The sequence below is a fragment of the Leopardus geoffroyi genome, chromosome C2 (genome assembly GCF_018350155.1).
Source record: "Leopardus geoffroyi isolate Oge1 chromosome C2, O.geoffroyi_Oge1_pat1.0, whole genome shotgun sequence".
NCBI classification, from domain to species: domain Eukaryota; kingdom Metazoa; phylum Chordata; class Mammalia; order Carnivora; family Felidae; genus Leopardus; species Leopardus geoffroyi.
Window position 1 is genome coordinate 130,119,583 of NC_059333.1, and position 22,918 is coordinate 130,142,500.

At 38.2% G+C, this 22,918-nt stretch overlaps 1 long non-coding RNA gene across 1 annotated transcript in view; it reads right to left on the reverse strand.

The window, feature by feature from the left end:
• LOC123611558 overlaps positions 1 to 20,044 on the reverse strand; it is a 141,669-nt gene extending 121,625 nt beyond the window's left edge. The window contains exons 1-2 of the long non-coding RNA XR_006718730.1: positions 19,931 to 20,044; positions 8,563 to 8,650 (exon numbers count right to left, since the gene is read on the reverse strand). This is a non-coding gene — a long non-coding RNA (uncharacterized LOC123611558). The remainder of the gene's footprint in view (positions 1 to 8,562; positions 8,651 to 19,930) is intronic.
• Between the last annotated feature and the right edge of the window lie 2,874 nt (positions 20,045 to 22,918).

Sequence of the window (22,918 nt, forward strand, 5' to 3'; positions counted from 1 at the left end):
ATAAACTTTTACAATGTGGCAGATGGGTACAGAGATCTACTGAGACCTACTAATGTCTTGCAGCTGCCCTGTATGTAAGTTACCTTGCTTATTAAGCCTGCCACCTACCAATCTGGAGTGGCCTGCTCTTTCTTGAGTCTCTCCCTGTCCTCTTTGTTTGTGGCAAGGTGGGGGCACTTTCTGATTATACCCAGGAAGTTCCTGAGGAGTTTGCAAAACAACATCCCTTAGGGATATAAGACAAACCATGGGCTTCCTCTGCCCAGAATCCTCTAATGGCTTTGCATTTCACTCACAGTAAAAGCCAAAAATTTTTAAATGGCAAATAAGTCCTGCCAAGGTTGGCCCCTTTATCTCTCCTGCTCTCCTCCTCCTGGATCACTCTGCTCAGGCCCACCGCTTACTGGCTGTTCCCAGAAAATGCCAAACACCCTCCTGCCTTAGAGCTTGTGGACTTGTTCTTCCCTTTGCCAGGAACATCCCCAATGACATATCTGGGTGGCCCACTCCCCACCTCCTTCACCTCGCCAACAAGCCCTTTCCTCCCCACTCTGTTTAGAACAACAAACCCCGCCCCCGTACCCCAAGGTTCCTCTTTCCTCTTCCCTCTTCCCTTTTTCTTTAAAGAACATATTGCTCCCAACATTAAATAAGTAAACAAGCAGGTTTGTTCACTCACTTATTGTCTATCTTCCCATTTAGAATGTAAGTTACATTACAGCAGGAAACTGTTTGTCTATTTTGCATATTACTAAATTTCCAGTGCCCAGAATAGGTTCTGGTATATAGCAGCCACACAAATGGCCAGAATAACGTACATCTATTGATGAATGAAAGAACAAACAGGGGAACCATGGGATCACAGCCAATTCACAGCCAAGCACCACCTGTGCTGAAGGCAGAAATCACGAGGAGAGCTTTGGAGGATGCACACGTCTGCCTGGCCAGCTTGGGTGCCATAAGAGCAGCAAGACTTCAGGGTCTTGGGTCACTCTTGTCTCTACCCCAGGGTGAATGGCATTGCTCCATGAAGAGTGCAAGCTTTTGTGCCAGAGGCCCTGTTTTAAAGTCCACTAACTATTTGGATGATTCTGGGTGAGTTACTTAACCATTTTGAGTTTGGGTTTCTTTATCTATAAAATAAAAATAATATCACCTATTTTTTATAAGGGATGCAATGAAGATTATATAAAATAACATATAGAAACAATGTTCTATAAATTGTAAAGGGGTAAATAAATACTAAAAAGTTGTAATTGCAGTTTGGCCCAGGATCAAGAAGATATACTCCTGTGTTCTGGCAGTTTTACAATTTTAGCAAATAGATTTAGGCCTATGATCCATTTCAAGTTAATTTTTACATATTGTTTGAGGGAAGAATCCAACTCCATTATTTTGCATGTGAAAACCCAGTTTTCCTGACACTATTTGTTGAAAAGACTATTCTTTTTCCTCTTCAAATGACATCTTTTATTTTTTTACTCTTCCTATACACCCTGTGGATTTTTTTTCCATTTATTTATGTTTTTTTTAATTGAAGTCTAGTTGATGTACAATATTATATTACTTTCAGGTATGCCATATAGTGATTCAACAATTATATGCATTCCAAAAGCTCACCACAATAAGTGTACCATCTGTCACCATATAAAATTATTCCAATATTTATTGTCTATATTCCCTATGCTGTATTTTTCATCCTCATAAGCTTACTTGTTTTATTACTGGAAGTTTGTATCTCTTAAACCCCTTTACCTATTTCACCTATCCCTTCATTCCTCTCCCCTCTGGCAACCACCAATTTTTACTCTGTATTTATGAGTCTGTTTCTGGTTCATTTGTTTTTTTTTATCATTATGTTTTTTAGTTTCCATATATAAGTGAAATCATATGGTATCTGTCTTCCTCTGTCTGACTTATTTCACTTAGCACAATACTCTCTAGGTCCACCAATATTGTCCTGAATGACAAGATTTCATTCTTATTTATAGCTGAGTAATATTTCATTATATATATATATATAATGATATATATAATGAAATATATATTATATATATATATATATATATATATATATATATATATATATATATATACCACAGCTTCTTTATCCACTCATCTGTCAGTGGACACTTAAGTTGTTTCCATCTCTTGGCTATTGCATATAAGGCTGCAGTGTACATGAAGGTGCATACATCTTTTTGAGTTACTATCTTTGTTTTCTTTGGGTAAATACCCAGAAGTGGAATAGCTGGGTCACATGGTAGTTCTATTTTTAATTTTTTGAGGAACCCCACACTCTTTTCCACAGTGGCTATGCCAATTTACATTCCCACCAACAGTGCATGAAGGTTCCTTTTTCTCCACACCCTTGTCAATGCTTGTAATTTCTTGTCTTTTTGATACTAGCCATTTTAACTGGTGTGAAGTGATATCTCATTGTGGTTTTGATTTGCATTTCCGTGATGATTAGTGATGTTGAGCATCATTTCATGTCTCTGCTGGCCATCTGGATGTCTTCTTTGGAAAAATGTCTATTCAGGTTCTCTGCCACCTTTTAATCAGATGATTTGTGTTTTTCTGATGTTTAATTGTATCAGTTCTTTATGTATTTTGGATATTAACCCCTTATTGGATATGTCATTTGCAAATATCTTCTCCCATTCAGTAGGTTGCCTTTTCATTTTGCTGATGGTTTCCTTCGCTGTACAAAAGCTTTTTAGTTTGATGTAGTCCCAATGTTTTATTTTTGCTTTCGGTTTCCCTTGCTTGGGGAGACAGGTCCAGAAAAAATATCCTTATGGCCAATGACCAAGAATTTCTGCCTGGGTTTTCTTTTAAGAGTTTTATGGTTTCAGGTCTCACATACAGGTCTTTAATCCCTTTTGAATTTATGTTTGTGTGTGGCATAAGAAAGTGGTCCAGGTTCATTCTTTTGCATGTAGCTGTCCAGTTTTCCCAACACCATTTGTTGAAGAGACTGTTTTTCCCCCATTGCATATTCTTTTCTCCTTGGTCATAGATTAATTGACCTTATGAGTGTGGGTTTATTTCTGGGCTCTCTATTCTGTTCTATTGATCTATGTATCTTCATCATCTTGATAAGCACAAGCAACATTCAAAATAGCCAAAAAGTAGCAAAAGTCAAAATTTCTACCAACTGATGACTGAATAAGCAAAATGTGGCAATATTCACACAGTGCAATACTATTCATGTATAAAAAGGAATAAAGTACAGTTGACCTTTCAACAACACAGGTTTGAACTGTGCAGGTTCTCTTATAGTGGATTTTTTCCCAATAAATACAGCACAGTACTGTAAGTGTATTTTTTCTTCCTTATGTTTTTCTTAATAACTCTTTCCACAAGCTTACTTTATTGTAAGAATACAGTATAGGGGTGCCTGGGTGGCTTAGTCAGTTGAGTGGCTGACTTCAGCTCAGGTCATGATCTCATGGCTCATGAGTTTAAGCCCTGTGTTGGGCTCTCTGTGCTAACAGCTCAGAGCCTGGAGCCTGCTTCAGATTCTGTATCTCCCTCACTCTCTGCCCTCCCCCACTCATGCTCTGTCTCTGTCTTTCAAAATATGAATAAACATTAAAAAATATTTAAAAAAAGAACACAGTATATAATGCTATACTATACAAAATATGTGTTAATCAATTATTTTTGTTATCAATAGGCATCTAGTGAACAGTAGGCTACTAGCAGTTAAGTTTGTGAGGAGTCAAAAGTTATACATAGATTTTCAACTGCACAGGGGGTTGGTGCCCCTAATCCCAGTGTTGTTCAAGGGTCAGCTCTACTAATATGTACTACACAATGGGTAACCTCAAAAATATCATGCTAAGTGAAAATTGCCAGACACAAAAGCCCACATACTTTAGCATTCCATTTATATGAAATGTCCAGAAGAGGCAAATCTATAGAAACAAAAAGTAAATTAGTGACTTCTAGGAGCTGAGTGGGAGGGAGTGGAGAACAATTGCTAGTGGGTATAGGATTTCTTTTGAGAGTGATTAAAATATTCTGGAATTACATAATAGTAATGTTTGCATAGCATGGTAAGTATACTTTATGTGAATTAATTCTTTAAAAAAACTTGCATGAGAAATAAACTAAGGCAAACTAAAGACATTATCATAAAAATAAAAACACACAAACACAATAGCATATCAAAAGACAAGCTATGTTTTATGTCCTTTGCTTTTTGTTTATATTTCAATTTTAAAGAAATTCCAATTTTTCCCATATGTGATCTGTGACCTTATACATAATTATTAATTAAATATTATAAAAATATAATGCTAGAGATAAATATCAGATAAATAATTTACTATAGACAATGAGAAAAGCCTGATATAAAAGAATACATACTCTATGATTACATTCAGATGAAATTCTAGAACTGACAAAAATAAGCTCTGGCAATAAAATCAAAATAGTGATTGCTGTGTGTGTGTGTGCGTGTGTGTGTGTGTGTGTGTGTGTGTGTTGGGGAGGAGCAGGGACTGATTGGGAAAGCACTAAGGAGACTTAATAGGGAGATAGAAATCTCTTATATCTTGATAGTAGGTTATATGCTATATGCATTTATCAAAACTCATCAAACTGTATACTTAAGATCAGTGCATTTCACTATACGTAAAATGTTGTGTTAGCTGCAAAATACCACTGATTAGATAATTTATAAACAACAGAAATTTATTTCCCATAGTTCTCCATGCTCAGGCTGCCAGCATGGTCAGGTTCTTGTGGGCTGCAAACTGCTGTGTCTCATGTGGTGGAAGGAACAAGGGAACTCTCTCTGGGGTCTCTTTTATATGGGCATTAATCTCACTCATGCAGGTAAACCCTTCATGACTTAATCACCTCCCAAAGGCCTTACTGCCTAACACCACTACATTGGGTGCTAGGATTTCAACATGTGAATTTTGGGGGGACACAACCATTCAGACCATAGTAATTACATTTCAATTTTAAAAGTTTAAAATCACAGAAAAATGATTCTTAGACTTGAAACCCAAGTGAAAAATAATGGCACTCTTTTAAGGGTTTTAATTAAATCTCTGGAAGATCCAATAATGTAGGTTTGGAAATCTAACTCATCTTCAAGACAAAGAAGACAAAGTACACAATATTAAGTAACTTTTGTGGTCCACTACATAGCCAGGAAGGGTGGAGCTGGGATTCAAAGCCATCTGTATAATACACCATCCCTCTACAGGGGCCTCTGAAGAGGGGTGGTGGTGACAACGATGGAACCAGAAAGGGAAAGCTTGGGTTTATTTTGTCCAAATATAAACCAGGTTTTTAGCCTCCGTATCATGTGGATAAAGAAAATATGTGAATACTAAGTAGCCAATCCAGACCTTATTCAAAGAAGTGCCTTAGTAGGAAATTGCAAGGAAAGATGGTAATCTATAGAACCATAGAAGTAGAAATAGAGATTAGATTTTATCTCCTATGCCACAATGCATTTTATTTCTGTTTATTTATATTTCACCTTACTTAAAAGTATTAAAAACATTTATTCTTATCTTCATAGGAATAAATAAAATAAACACAAAGCTTTGAGTTGTAACAGAATGCTATATTGAATAGCCACCATAACCAAGATTAAAGTCATTTCAAATGAACCCCATTTAAAACCAATGTGAAAGCTTTATCCACATTGTATTGTGTGGCCTATTTTTAATGCATCTCCCTATATACAATAGCTTTTATTTAATGTGGGAGAGGAGGCAAGAATAAAAATGTCAGAATAGATAGGAGCCTTATGGCACATTATTTCCCAATAGACCCTTACTTTAATGACTGAATTCACTACATCTCCCTTAGTAAAGCAAAATGGCAGGTAATTTAAATTCAAACAACCATGCGAGACATAGCCGACTTAGCAAGCAGAGGTTTACAAAAAGGAACTCATAGGGATCAGGGAAGATATTAACCACCATAAAGAAATAATGGAAGATAAATAATAGAATCTTGCTTACCAAACAGGTCTCCAACTATGGGGAATAAATACTTCCTTGATATTTTTCTCAAATGAAACATTAAACAGAAAGGCATTGAAAGAGAAAAGCACTTATTTAGGTGAAATAAACATAAATAAAATAGTTACATGATATAAATAATAGAAATAACAAAAAATATAATTGGTCCTTGCAAAGCAAAACTTTCTGCAGAAACTACAGTGCAAAGCAGTTCAAGTTTTTTTACAGGAGGACTTATATGAGTGCTGTCCACTAGAACACTCTGAAATGATGGAAATCTGTTTGATGTGGTAGCCACAAGCCACATGTGGCTAGTTGAGCACTTAAAATGTGGCTAGTGTGACTGAGGAACTAAAGTTTTAATTTTATTTAAATTTAACAAACTTAAATTTAAAAACAAAATATGGAGTGCCTGCGTGGCCCAGTTGGTTAAGTGTCTGATTCTTGATTTCAGCTCAGGTCATGATTTCACCATTAGTGGGATAGAGCCCTGTGTTGGGCTCCACATTGACAGCATGGAGCCTGCTTGGGATTCTCTCCCCCTCTCTCTGCCCCTCCCCTGCTCATACACACATGCACCCATGCTCTCTCTCTCTCTCTCTCTCTCTGTCTCTAAATGAACTTAAAAAAATTTTTTTTAATTAAAACAAAAATGTGGAAGGGGCGCCTGGGTGGCTCCGTCGGTTGAGCATCAACTTCAACACAGGTCATGATCTCACGGTTCATGAGTTTGAGCCCCTTGTTGGTCTCTATGCTGACACCTCAGAGCCTGGAGCCTGCTTCGGATTCTGTGTCTCCTTCTCTCTCTGCCCCTCCCCTGCTCATGCTCTGTCTCTCTCTGTCTCTCAAAAATAAATAAACATTAAAAAAAATTTTTTTTAATGTGGCTAATGGTCATGAGCTTGGACAGTATAGCCTTCGTATGGTTTCCAAGAACTTGACAAAGAGTCAAAACTCTTCTCTTCAAAGAAACCCCAAATGATTGTCATTTCCCAAACTGACTTTTGAACATTAGTCAGACTGATGTCTGCATGGTTTAAAGGATTCTATTTGCTGTAGACACCTGCTAGTCCCAGGAGGGAACTTAAGGCCATGTCTGATAGAAGTTTGCCCCACAGTAATGAAATGGATTGTGGCATTTGGAAACACTCTCACTCCTCCCCTTGGCCCATGAGATTCCCAGGGTATGACCTTGCACACAGTTGATACAGAGCTTTATCTGATTCTCAGATTCTAAACCAAGAAAATAACAGGGTCTCCTGGTGAGTTTCTTGAGAAGAAAATGAAATCGGTCTGACAGCCTGGCCTCCCTTCAGCAAGAGCTTGTCACTCTTACTAACAGATTCTTTCCATGTGGCCAGTTCCTCCACATGCTATAATGCTATGGTTCTATAATATGCTATAATCCTCTATTTTCCTACTCTCGCCCAAATAAATTTAGTCCCTGGTGGGAACCACCCCTGGGGTCTATGCAGTGAAATTCACTTCAACTAACCAAAGAATTAGGCTTTTGTTATGAACGAGGCCATAAATTTAACTAAAGATAGTTTTCATATAATGCAGTTCTCATTTAATCCAATGAATTTAATCCAATAACTGCCTAGATTATTCATTAATAATAAATTAATAATGTTCTGAGGTGCCTTTAAGTCCATTTAGGCTTGGTGGAAAATCATGCTGTAATCATTTAGTAATACCTTCCATGGGCTCACAAATGGGGACTTGTGGCTTCTGTAATATCTGCCATCCCTATATGAAGCAATGTGGGGCCACACAGCTGAGGAAAACATAATCCAAACAAATTTTCCACTATGTCCAACAAGAGAGCATTACCAGTACAATAGGAGCACAGAGATAACAGAGATCTATAGCAACTGGAAATACTGTGGAAGAATATTCCACAGTATACTCATGGAAGAGGCAGCATTTGAGCTTAGGTCTTGAGAGATGAGTGGATTGTGGAGTACATAAGGAGGGCAAAGGCATTACCAGCAATGGTAGACACAGGAATGCACAGTATGTCAGAGGAAGAGCAAATGTTGGGTGACAAGGCACTGAAAGATACTACTAAAAAGACAACATGGAACCCAATCCAGAAAGCCCTTGGATGCCATGCTATGGAACTTGTTCTGTAGTTAGGGAGCCAGCAAGTTTTTTGAGCAAAGTTGTAAAATAGTCAGATTTGTATTTTAGAAAGACAAGTTTTAATGCATGAGCAGGGTAGATGGGTGAAACAATATGTCAAATATAGCAAGTAATTCTATTAATTTAGTTGCAGTATAACTTACACAAAATTCTAAAATTGAGTCATAAGGTGTATTATGAACATTACTGTTGATTGCCACTACAACACCCATTCTCTCTCTTCTTTATTAGTTTATAAATCTTAATTTTGTTCAGGCAGTAAAATGCACAAAGCATTTGGGACTTTCACCTTACTTAGGAATCCAATCATAAAATTCATTGCCCTTTGCTGGGGAATTTTTCAATAAACACAGAAAAGGCATTTGGCAAAATTCAGTGTACACGTATGATAACTTTTGGAGATTATGGTTATGTTTATTACCTTGATTGTTGTTTCAAAGGTGTATGTCAGACTCATCAAATTGTATACGGGTATTCCATAGAGATACGATAGGTTGAGTTCCAGACCACTGCAGTAAAGCAAATATCACAATAAAGTGAGTCAAGTGGATTTTTTGGTATCCCAGTGCATATAAAATTTCTATTTACACTATACTATAGTCTGTTAAATGTGCAGGAACATTATGTCTAAAAAAACAATGTATGTACCTCAATTAAAGAATATTGCTAAAAAATGCTAACCATCATCTGAACTTTCAGTGAGTCGTAACCACTCATTACAGATTACCATACTAATATAATAATAGGGAAAAAGTTTGAAATATTCTGAGAATTACGAAAATGGGACACACAAAAAAACACAAAATGAGCAAATGCTTTTGGATAAATGACACTGATAGACTTTCTTGACACATGGTTACCACAAACCTTCGATTTATAAAAAATTCAATATCTGTGAAGCACAATAAAGCAAAGTGCAAAAAAACAAGGTATCCTTATACATTAAACATATGCAGTTTTTTGTATATCGACTATACCTTTATAAAGTGTTTTTTTTTTTTAACTCTCATCAAAGCAGGAATAGAAGAGATCCCTCCATCTGATTAAAGGTACTAAGAAAAAACATGCAACTAATGTTTTCCCTAATGGTGAAATACTAAACACTTTCACCCTAAGATTGGGAGCAAGGCAAGGATATCTGCTGTCATTACTTTTCCTAAACATTGTCCATAAGGTCTTAGCCATGCACTAAAACAAGAAAAACAGGTAAAAGGCATAAAGTTTGGAAGGCAGAAGTAAAATTATCTTTATTCACACTCAACAAGACTACATGCCCAAAATTTAAAGGATCTACTAAACAACTGGTAGAATTAATCATTGAATTTCTCAAAGGCACAGGATACAATATCAATATACAGAAATCAATTATTTCTTTTTTTTGTTTGTTTATTTTAATATATTTTTTATTTGAGTTTTTTAAAAGTTGCCAGCACCGAGAACACTGAAGATATCTGTGAGTGATTTGCTTATATTTTGAATACGACACATAGCCCTGCTAATATTTCTGACTCAGTTAGCAACCTCAGCTCGACTAAAAGATACCTCTTCTATTCACCAACTTGTGTCATTGATTCCATAATGCCTCCTTTCTAAGGGTAGAATTTTATTTATTTATTTTTTTCAATATATGAAGTTTATTGTCAAATTGGTTTCCATACAACACCCAGTGCTCATCCCAAAAGGTGCCCTCCTCAATACCCATCACCCACCCTCCCCTCCCTCCCACCCCCCATCAACCCTCAGTTTGTTTTCAGTTTTTAAGAGCCTCTTATGCTTTGGCTCTCTTCCACTCTAACCTCTTTTTTTTTGTTGTTCCCCTCCTCCATGGTCTTCTGGTAAGTTTCTCAGGATCCACATAAGAGTGAAAACATATGGTATCTGTCTTTCTCTGTATGGCTTATTTCACTTAGCATCACACTCTCCAGTTCCATCCATGTTGCTACAAAGGGCCATATTTCATTCTTTCTCATTGCCACGTAGTACTCCATTGTGTATATAAACCACAATTTTTTTATCCATTCATCAGTGGATGGACATTTAGGCCCTTTCCATAATTTGGCTATTGTTGAGAGTGCTGCTATAAACATTGGGGTACAAGTGCCCCTATGCATCAGTACTCCTGTATCCCTTGGGTAAATTCCTAGCAGTACTACTGCTTGGTCATAGGGTAGGTCTATTTTTAATTTTTTGAGGAACCTCCACACTATTTTCCAGAGAGGCTGCACCAGTTTGCATTCCCACCAACAGTGCAAGAGGGTTCCCGTTTCTCCACATCCTCGCCAGCATCTATAGTCTCCTGATTTGTTCATTTTGGCCACTCTGACTGGCGTGAGGTGATATCTGAGTAGTTTTGATTTGTATTTCCCGGATGAGGAGTGACGTTGAGCATCTTTTCATGTGCCTGTTGGCCATCCAGATGTCTTCTTTAGAGAAGTGTCTATTCATGTTTTCTGCCCATTTCTTCACCGGGTTATTTGTTTTTGGGGTGTGGAGTTTGGTGAGCTCTTTATAAGAAATCAATTATTTCTATATTTTGTTTTTTAAATTTTTAAATTTTTAATTCATTTTATTTTTTATTTTTAATTCCACTATAGTTAACATACAGTGTTATATTAGTGTATTTCTATATTTTGTCATTAAACATTTGGAAAAAAGAGTCTTAAAGATACCATTTTAAGTATATACTAAAAAGCAGTGAAAGCAGGAATTCAAACAGATATTTGTACACTCATATTCATAGCAGCATTATTCATAATAGCCAAAAAGTAGAATCAGCCCAAGAATCCATAGATGGATGAATAAACAAAATACGGAAAATACATACAATAGAATATTATTCAGTCTTAAAAAAGAAAGAAAATTCTGACACCTGCTACAACATGGATGAACCTTGAAAACATTATGTAAAGTGAAATAAGCCAGTCACAGAAGGACAGATACTATATGATTTCACTTATATGGAGCACCTGGAGTAGTCAAGTTCATAGAAACAGACAGTAGAATGATGGTTGCTGGGGGAAGGCGGAGGGAAGAATAGGGGATTTAGTGTTCAATGGGTACAGAACCTCAGCTTGGGAAGATGAAAAGAGTTCTGGAGATGGATGGTAGTGATGGTTTATATATGTATGTAAAATAGGAATAAATTTAACAAAAGACATGCAAGTCCTATGCACCAAAACCCACAAAACATTGCTGGGAGAAATTAAAGATGACCTAAGGAAATGGAGAAAAAAGAACTATGTCAGACACTCACCCCACATGATTTCAAGACTTATTATAAAAGTACAGTCATCAAGACAGTGCGGTATTGGTAAAGGATAAATAGATTAATGGAACGAATTAAAGAGACCAGAAATAGACCACACATTTAGAGTCAATTGATTTTGGACAAAAGTCTTTTAAATAAGTGATGCTCGTACAACTGGATAAGTATATGGAAAAATATAATATGAGATGAACTATAAACCTAAATACAAAAATTGAAACTACATGGCTTCTAGGAGACCACATATGGTCTAGGGTGAGTCCCAAGAATTTGTATTTCCAACAGGTTTCCTAGGTAATCTGTATGTTGCTGGTCCAGGGACCACATTTTGTCGTTATTTTTTAACATCATGGTACAAGAAAAAAATAAATGCTAACATTTTTTCCACTCAAATCTCCCCCTTGAATAGTTAGAAAGTAAAATAGCAACTCCTTAGGAATAAATTTAAAGTATTAATAATTTAGGATTAAGTAGAAATGATAGAATCTGTGAAGAAACATCTTTTTCAACAATGTTGAATTTAGGACTAGGAAGCCATGGTTCTGTGAGAAGCCTAAATGGGATACTATGCCCCAAGAGAAATTTATTGCATCAACAACATGCCTTAACCCAAAGAAAAATAATCATGCATATAATATGTACCCTTGCTCATGTGTCCAACATGAAGATAAGATATTCAAATATAATTCAGCCTGGTGGCCCATTCTTGCTAACTTGTGCTTCATGGTGAAATATCACTGCCACTTCTGTGAATTAATAAAAGCCTTCTGTATGGAGGCTTTCCTATTATTCTTCTGTGATTTGTTTGCCGTTGTAATGGCAATCACCCTCTGTGTCACACTTCTTTTTGCTGTCTTTTAAATTTTAGCCAGGCAGTATGCTCTTAGTGCATACTTCTTAGAGCAGTAAACAAGCTTTAAACACATAGGAATTTTAGAGCTTTATAAAGGGGACATTACAGATGATGATCTGACAGAGAGAAACACAAGAGAGTATAAAGACGAAGAGCATGGGCAATGGAGTCAGGCAGTCCTCAGGTCAAATCCTGCTTCACCATTTACCTAGTAAATGTTTCTCCAACCACTCAAGGTCTCAGTTTCCTTATGGGTAAGATGAGCTCTTGTGAAGATCAAATGAGACAATGTGTAGGAAGTACTCAGCCCATTGCCTGAGACCATTGTGAGTAACTACTGTAACTGGAATAATATCTTAAGCCATTAAATGTGTATTTCTCCTTTCTATTTTCATATGAAGCATCTCCTTAGCCACTATAAAGCATTTATCTGGAGAAGGAGGTGGACAGGGAGTATGGAGTAGAAATGAGAGGAAAGACCATTAGATTTTTTGCAGAAACATAAAGAAAAATAGTTAATATTCAGATTCTGGCAGCCAAAATAGAATGTTTTCGAGCACTCATAGAGAAAAAGAGACAGAGAGAGAGAAGAGAAATCTGAGGTGCTGAGCATTTTATCTAAGAGACTGAATATTTTCCCTAAAGGCGCCATGTGGTAGACTGTTTGCCAAACTGGCTGCTGTCATTCCCATGTTTGTTTCTATGCCCTTTGCAACGTGACTTGGCAGCTCCTCCCATTGGGAAAATGTTCCAGCAGACTGAGCAGCAAGTGCAAAGACCCTCAGGCAAGAAGGCATTTGACAGTGTTCAAGGAACACAGAGAGAGCCAGTGTGGTTGGAGTGCAAGGAAAAGGAAGAGGACAATGACAAGTCAGAGAATGGACAGCACCAGATCACATACAGCTTTTGGGACTAGGAAACCCCTGGCAACATAAGGACCAAAACCAAACCACTGTGGCCTGTTTATACATGAGTACAAGAGGACCTATGTTAAAATATTAAACTACTTTCATTCCAGTTGGTAAACAGCCACGGTCCTGATGCCCCTAGTTGTCCCCATAGCCCTGGCAAACCAGAGCTCTCCCCCCGGACCATAAACCTTTCATGATCCTGTAATTTAAGAATCAGGGTACATAGAAGCTTCTAATATGAATCTAGTGCCATGACTATAGATGTGCAACATTATCCCTAGGTAAAAGGGAGAGCATTTCTTCTTCTTCTTTTTAATGTTTATTTATTTTGTGAGAAAGAGAGAGAGAGAGAGAGCAGCAGGGGAGGGGCAGAGCGAAAGGGAGACACAGAATCTGAAGCAGGATCCAGGCTCTAAACTGTCAGCACAGAGCCCAATGTGGGGTTTGAGCACATGAACTGCGAGATCATACCCGGACGCTTAACCGACCGAGCCACCCAGGCACCCCAAAGGGAGAGCATTGCTTTATCTACATCTTCATGAAGTTCAAAATAAGCATGAATTCCTTCCATCAGTAAATACTTACTACTCATGGGTCAGGAGGTATTACAGGTGTCAGGGATGAGAGAGGGTAAACAAACCAGTTTTTACCCCCACAAAGCTTAGAGTTCAGCATTCAGGCAAATTGTTGCCTATAGGTAGTAATTTCTAGGCACCTAAACTCCACAACAGAATCATCTGAGACTTCTAAAATGTACTGACGCCTAGGTCCCACCCCCACAGTGGGGATAATTTCATTGCTCTGGGGTGTTTCCAGGAAACTGGCAATTTCTAAAAGTTCCCCAGCTGATTCAATGTGCTGCCAGGGCTGAGAACCTCTCTCTTAGAGAGAGACAAGCCCATATGGAAAACAGAAAGTGGGATTTCCACGTTAAGTAAAATTATGGGTACAAACCTAGAGAATTAAGTCTTCTCTGCATGTCAACTAATGAAGATAAATCAAGATAGAAACATGATTTCTTAAAAGGTACTTTTCAGGAAGTTCTGGAAGCTGTCTTTGTAGAATGGCATTCTGACACAATGCTTGCTGGCAGTCTGATCCAATGTTAGGCAGGTTAACTACTCATATTCCGACAATCTCCAGACTTTTTGAAATAAAATTCCTGGAGGAGCCAAGATGGCAGAACAGCATGGAAGCTTTTTGTGTGTCTCATGTCCATGAAATACAGCCAGACCAACACTAAGCCATTCTACATACCTAGAAAACTGATTGGAGGATTAACACAACAATCTGCACAACCTGAACCACAGAATTCAACAGGTACGCAACGCGAAGAGCTGAACTTGGGGAGCAAGAAGCCCCGAAAGGTAGGGAACCCCTTTTGCAGGCAGAGAAAGGATGGAGACTGGAGAGTGGGGGAGCATACGGGGAAAAGCACCCCTCCCCAAAAGCAGCTGGAGAGAAAGTGGAAAATTGGAAATAGCCGCAGGGACTAAACTAAAAAGAGAGGAAGGGGAAAGGAGAGGGTTTAAATTCCATTAAGACTGAAATAAAATTCCTCAGGAGAAGAACTTCTAAATATAAACACTCCTACTACCCTTCCCTTCCCCCCCCCCCCCATGACCTGGACACTCTCAAACTCTACACCCCCACCCAAAGCTAGCCATCAGCCTGAGGAATGAGACTGTGTCTGGAATTCCAGGCCGTAGATGAGGATTCCAACACCAGAAGATACGAACCATGACTTGGTGGATTGAGATTGCTTGTCGGAATGATTTCTTACCTTTCTAATTGCTTTCCAGTTGCTTCCCTAAGCTATCCATCAAGAGACAAATGTTTGTTTAGGATGAGACAGAACTGAAAACACCCCAAAAGGTTGACCTAATGAAGAGTCCAGAGGAGATGATGAAAGGAAACATGTGCCAAAGGCTGGGCTGCAGCGTAAGTATTTTCTAGAGTCACTGGATCACAGAGAAGCAGCAAAGCACATTCTGGGGCAATGAATGTGCTCTGCACTAGCCCTTGATTATTCTACCCTAATGAAGGGGAATAATAATGCGGGTTTTCTGAAAGAGCAGCTGATTTTAATGACCGTTTTGGTTTTGACTCTGGAAATCACTACTAGGTAAATAAAAAGGTATGCAGCATGTCTAAGTATATTTCAGCTGGGTGGTGTGGAATGTGGCCAAGAATGCTAGAGAGTAAATGGCTTAGGATTTCAAAACTCACCAGATAAAAACCACAAAAGAGAAACATTTCAAAGGAAATAACAGAGCCCTGAGTTATGATTTAGAAAGCAAGGTCCTTATCTCTGGTCTATAGTGACCAGGTGTGTGACCCTGGGTAAGTTACTCCCCTGTGCCTCAGTTTCCTCATTTTTAACATGAGAGGGCTGCACTTACATGATCTCCAGTGGGATGGATGGATAAAATAGAATTTAATATCTGTGTGTGAGGGAAAGAGAAAGTATTGAGATCTGCAGCCTGAAGATTACAGTTGGAGCCCAAGATACTCTTGAGGATGAGGGTGGGAAGGCATCAGGACCCCAACACTTTGTTTCAGAAATTAAAACTAGTTGGAGTGGACTGGAGGTTGCCCTGAGCAAGGCTCAAAGTCAGAGAATGACCACAAGACCCATCAGATAAACTCACCATCAAGGAGAAAAAAGTAGGACTGCCAGCCCAGCCTCTGCACAGACTTAGGAATTCAAAAAGGAGGCTGTAAATCAGTACCCACAAAGACTGGACCCATCCCAGGAATCAGGTAGCAGTCTTGAGTACTGGACAAGTGGCTGTGCGAGGGAACATGAGGAACTATAGGAATGGGCATCCAGACCAGGTTTGCCTGGAGTCCGCCCCTGGTGGAACTTACTCCTGAGGTCTGGGAATCTTCTCTCTGGCCTCTGAAGGAAGAGCAGTGATCCAAGCAAAAGTCTGCACTAGCGGTTCCTTGGGAGCCACCAGTCTTTCGTGGGGGTAGTGGAGACCCCTGGCCTTGAGGGGACATCTCTACTGAGACTCCAGAAGCAGAAGTGGAAGTGATCATGATGGCTCTGGCATATGGGAAGGACATGGTATTTCCTGTTCACTGGCCATATGAGGGCTCACATGTTCAACTTTGGGAGCCCACCTGAGTGGTGCCTTATCTACATCCCAACTATAAATTAGGCCATGCCAATTACAGATCTATAAGATCCCTCATGGCTCCAGTATGCTATGATTCAAAACAAAATCCAAAGACTGACTTTAATTCAGAGTTTTGTGTACAACCAACTATATCCTTAACTTTGTAGACACTGGGACTCTTATCTACAAAAAGGAGAGATGTGTAAACTTGAGATCCATCTGTGACCATTAAATAGCCTAAAATTAACAAAGAAGGCATATCGCTGCTAATAATACATGAATTCACTCCATTGCATTCATTAGAAATCATTAAATTGAAAGCTAGGAAAGCAAAACATAATTATATAGTTTGGATATCTAAAAATTTTTCATTAGAGAGAGAAGATTTGTATGTGTGTAAAATACAAGTGTGTTACTCTGAAATTGCAACTGAAATACAAGCTTATTTTAGGGAAGTGATTGTTATATTAATTTCCTATTTAAAAATGGCCCTAGACAATAACTATCAGCATTGTAAATTTGCAGACTGTTTGAACCAGCAATTTTACATGTAGAAATTTATCCTGATGAAATTTTGCACATGTATACAAAGCTAAATACATAAGAATGTTCAATGTCACAACGCTGTTAATAAAGAAAAAATTGGAAAAAAATTGAAATGCTCATTAATAAGGGATCAGTTAAATAAATTATCAGCCTTCCATATGCTAAATGTTCTGAATTTACTAAAAGTGGTCAAATATATCTTTGTAGTAAAGAAATAATTTTATATTAGCTGACATAGCTGTTGTTTATAGTTTGTTTACCCCATCTCTATTCCCTGCTTTAAATCAAATCTGTATTGAGGCTGAGGTATTCACTGTATCAGAGAGGTATGGTTATAAACAGCACTGATCAGTTCAAAGGGGTAAATGCACCCTGATGTTTATAGCAGCGTTATCAACAATAGTCAAACTTATGAGGAGAGCCCAAATGTCCATCGATTGATGAATGGATAAAGAAGATGTATATATACAATGAAATGTTATTCAGCCATCAAAAAGAATGAAATCTTGCCATTTGCAATGACATGGATGAAGCTAGAATGTATTAAGCTAAGTGAAATAAGTTAATTAGAGAAAGACAAATATCAAATGATTTCACTCATATGTGAAATCTAAGAAACAAAACAGATGAACTTATGGGGCGGGGAGTGGGGAAGATGAGAGGGAAACAAACCACAAGAGACTCTTAACAATAGAAAACAAACTGAGGGTTGATGGAGGGAGGTATGTGGGGGATGGGCTAGATGGGTGATGGCTACTAAGGAGGACACTTGTGATGAGCACTGGGTGTTGTATGTAAATGATGAGTCACTGAATTTTACTCCCGAAACCAATATTGCACTGTATGCTAACTAAAAGTGAAATAAAAAATAGTAATAAAGTTATTGTTGATAATTCTGCTATAAACATCAGGGTGCATGTACCCCTTTGAATTGATCAGTGTTCTTTATAAACATACCTCTCTGATACAGTGAATCCCTCTGCCTTAATACAGACTTGATTTAAAGCAGGGAATAGAGGTGGAGTAAATAAACTAAATGACAGCCATGTCCGCTAATATAAACTGATCACATAAAGTTAGAATTCTTAGTGCTTACCACCAAAGAAATTAAACTTAGAGAAAAGTATTCTCACCATCTATCAGACACACATTTGAGAATGAAAGAGAACACTGTAAATAAGACATGGAAATAACCTGGACTATTCTAAGGAAACAAGAACACTGTACTTACAGACTTTCCCCTCAGGTTAACTCATTTATTATAAACCAAAGACAAATGTCATCTTTTAGCAGATAAAGTCCTTGCTTTAATGGAGCTTTAGATAAAGGGAGATGGAAATTAATATCATTTGTAAATATCTTCTCTCATTTAGTAGGTTGCCTTTTTGTTCTATTGATGGTTTCCTTCGCTGTGCAGAAGGTTTTTAGTTTGATGTCATCCCAATAGTTTATTTTTGCTTTTGTTTCCCTTGACTTAGGAGACATATCTAGAAAAATGTTTCTATGGCTGATGTTAGAGACATTACTACCTGTGTTCTCTTCTGGGATTTTTATGGTCTGGGGTCTCACATTTAGGTCTTTAATCCTTTTGAGTTTATTTTTATGTATGGTGTAAGAAAGTGGTTCAGTTTTATTCTTTTGCATGTAGCTCTCCAGTTTTCCCAGCACCATTTATTTTCCTCATTGCATCATTGCATATTCTTGCCTCATTCATCATAGATTAATTGGCCACGTAAGCCTGGGTTTATTTCTGGGCTCTCTATTCTGTTGTATTGATCTATGTGTCTATTTTTGTGCCAGTACCATAGTGTTTTGATTACTACAGCTTTGTAGTATATCTTGAAATCTAGAATTGTGATACCTCCAGCTTTTTTTTTTCTTTCTCAAGATTGTTTTGGCTATCAGGGGTCTTTTGTGATTCCATACAAATTTTAGTATTTTTTCTAGTGTTGTGAAAAATCCTGTTGCTATTTTGATAGAGATTGCATTGAATCTTTAGATTGCTTTGGATAATAAGGATATTTTAACAATATTAATTCTTCCAGTCCATGAGTATGAAATATTTTTCCATTTGTTTGTGTCATCTTCAATTTCTTTCATCAGTGTTTTATAGTTTTCAGAGAATAGATATTTCACCTCTTTGGTTAAGTATATTCCTAGGTATTTTACTCTATTTGGTGCAATTGTAAATGGGATTATTTTCTTAATTTGTCTTTCTGCTACTTTATTACTAATGTATAGAAATGCTACCAATGGAAAGTAATAAAGCAAATAAAATAATGAACAAGATAGCTAGAGGCTGACAAAGCTTTGAAGAGAATTGAAAAACTGGGTGAAATGATGCAGGGTGGAGAAGTAGACAGTCAGGAAGGCTTTCTTGAGAAGATGTTCACCTTAATGTCCAAACATGGATGGACATGCCAACATGTGGGGAAAGAGTGCTCCAGATAGATAATGGATAAGGCCTCTGTTTGTGTTGAAGGAACAGACCTCATGAAAAGGATAACTTACTGGAGGCTTCAGCTGATTCACAGTTTAGGGAAATAAATAAGAAGGAAGGACATTGTGGAATCAAAGGACAACTGAAGGAGGGAGATAGATGGATGATGTGTCTGGAAAAGAAAATTAGTAAAGGCAGGAAAAGGAAAGCATGAACACCAGAAAGAACAATCCTTGCACCTGTTCCAGACTAGAGGTGGTATATGGACAGTGCCTGGACTGGCTTACATGAAGGGCAAAGGAATTTTCCTAAGACTTCAGGGAGATCAGAGGGGAATATCAAGAAGACCTGATTGGAGAAGTGTATCCTAGTCAAGGAAAGGCTAATGTAGAATTTAGTCTTAAACATATTTATTATGATTACAATTTGTCTTAGGCTAAGTAACTGGGAATTGAGCTGACTTGAAACTCTAAGTAGAAGAGGTAATAGGAATTGTTGAATATTGTCTCTGTTAGGAAATGCTCTGCAGTGATGAATATTTTGCAAGTCCATCTTTTTTGGATGCTGTATTGTGTTCCATTGATCTATGTGTCTATCCTTTTGCCAATAACACACTGTCTTGATTTATAAAGACTTTATAAATTCTTACCTTTCAGAGTAACTCTTAATATCAGGCAGTGTGAGTCCTCCAACTTTGTTCTTTTCCGAATTGTTTCACCTATTCTGCAACTCCATATTTTAAAATCTTATTTTAATATTTTGTGGAATTTTTTTCATATTTATTAAATAGAGCTGGTTTATTTACTTCTATCTGGAAAAAAAAGAAAAGAAAAGAAAAGAAAAGAAAAGAAAAGAAAAGAAAGAGGAGCTGTCAGTAACATACTTTGGTCTGCAAGTAACAGAATCCTTCATTTCAGGACTTTGGACAAAGAGGAATTCATTTTTCCCCACAACAGAGAAAGTCTAAAGACAGGTGTCTGCTGCCATTGGTTCAGTGGCTCAGTAATGTGAAGGCCAACATCTCTTGACCTCTCCCTCATAGTCACAAATGGTAACTATGGCTGCTGCCATCTTGTCCATTCAAAGTAGAAAAGAAGGGAGAGAAGGGGGTCACTTATGTCCCATGATCCAGAATTATATCAGATAGCCTCTTTGGCTGCAACAGAGTTTGGGAATGGTGTGTTTTTTTTCCAGCTCATATAATAGGCCAGAAAGAAGGGGTTTGATATGAGAGTTGGTAGTGCCAACCTATAGTGTTTGCCACAAATGTTAATGAGAAGTTTCAAAAAAAAAAAAAAAAAAGGAAAAAAGGTTTTCATTGAATTCTTCCCTCTTCAAAAACACCAGCAGAGGAACCCGTGATAAAGAATCCATCTCAAACCACATCACTTTCCTTATCAGTGTTGGATGGGAACCATCTCATTTCCTCCTGGTCCTGCTGTCCCCTGCCATGAGAGTTAGCTCTCCTCTAGCATTTGATAGCATTCACACAGTCCTTGAGTCAGATCAGCTATAAAAACAAACCTGGTCTGTTACTAAGGAACAAGAGTGACATTATGACCAGACTACAAGCATAGCTCTCTTCAGTAAGTTTGTAAGGAAAGAATATTGGAATTCAATGCATGTCCATAAACTGCCCATTTCAGTCCCTGAATGGGGAAAGCTGGGCATTTCTTCTTTTCTCTCATTCAATAAACATTTATAGGGTTCCTATGTGTCAGGCACTGGGTGGTTTATTCCTCTTCCCTTTATTATTGTTTCCTGTCCTGTTTTCTTGTATTACTTTTATTTATTATTATTTTTCATTCTAAGTATATATGGGAATGTGTGTGTGTGTGTGTGTGTGTGTGTGTATAAAAGTATAAGACAATATGTCAAACTTGCAGAGTGCACAGCACTGTCACTACAGCTTTCTCTCTGGTCTCCCTGTGGGGGCCAAAAAGCGCCACTCACTCCCTTTTGAGAAGCCTGGAAAGGTATGGAAGAATCAAGATGTAGGAGTTTATCTGTGAGGAATGCTGCTTCTTACAACATTCAGGTACTTATTCATGCATTTGTTTATTCAGTAAATATTTATTGAGTCCCTTTGCTAGATTCTGGAGATATTGTGGTATACATACAGACACAGTGTCTACCTTCATTGAACTTATATATGTTGTAGGACAATGTTTTTGAAATACTAACCAATGTTATTTTCTCTCAATAGTTACTTTTTTCTCTCCCTGTTCCCACTTAAGTAGCTAGGCTCTGATCATTGTCTCAGGGAAGAGATGTAATAAGTAGAAGACAGAGAAAAAAGGAGAGACTTCCTGTACTTACAGGAATAAAAGTGATACTAGGCATAGAGTATATGTTAGCATGAGCTTCACCCCCCACAGATACCCCACTAAGTGACAAAAGATTTCTCTGAGCTGAAAGGAGAAAGAAACATGGAAAGCAAGGGAATTTCCATAGAGGCCAGTGGGGATAGGAAGGACAATCAGATCTGAAGGGTCATGGATGAGAACTATGTCAGTCAAGGGCCACAGTGAGGAGAATTTGTGGACACCCAGGAACCAGATGGTAGTCAAGGATGCATTTGCTAACACCACCTATCACCCACACCTGGGCCCATATCAGCCATCCTTTCTCCAGCCATCCAAACTCCATGTTTGCCTTTTCTTCTTGGGCATATAGTTAGGCTCTATTTCCCAGCCTCCCTTGCAGTTAGATGAAACTATATCACAAACCAGTGAGTTCTGGCCAAAAGGATGTGGGGGGAAGTGATATATACCACTTCCTATCCTGTTCATAAATATTTCCAATGCAACCCTCCATGATCCCTCTTTCCTGTTCTGTCAGATATAAATGATGGACTCCAAGGCCTTAGGAAATGATAGAGCCAAAAGATGAAAGGAGCCTGGGTCCTTGGGTCCCTGTTTGGGAGAGAGCCACCTAAGGTAGCCACTCTGATCAGAAACATCCGCACTAGGTTCTTGTGTGAGCAGAAGTTAATTTTTATTGCACTGAGTCACAAAAATGTTGCAGTTGGTTACAGAAAGCTTTGTCTACTCTTCTAATATTTCAAGCAGCCTTCCAGCTCAAGCTATACATTCTTCTCCCTGGGCTTAGTTCACTCCTTGTCCAGCTCACTCCATGAGGACAGGCACCCCCATTGCAAAATACCAGGACACAGTAAGCACCCACCCCCAAAGGAGGGTGAGGCCCTTACAATCTACCATGGCAGTATGCCAGTAAGGGAGGGAAAGGTCCTACTTTTACATTTGTGAGGCTAACCAGAACCTGCTTAAGATTTACTGAGCTAGGAAAAAAAAAAAAAAAGATTTACTGAGCTAGGGGCCCCTGAGTGGCTCAGTCGATTGAGTGTCTGACTCCTGATTTTGGCTCAGGTCATGACCCTAGGGTTGTGGGATCAAGCCCCACCTCAGGCTCCATGCTGAGCATGAGCCTGTTTAAGATTCATCCTCTCTCTCTCTCTCTCTCTCTCTCTCTCTCTCCTTCTACCTCTCCCCCCCCCCCACATGCTCTCTCTCTCTCTCTCTCTCCCTCTCTCTCTCATAAATAAATAAATAAATAAGATTTTTTCTTGGGCTGGGAGACTGATTAAACACACAAACATCACACAATATAGAAGGGG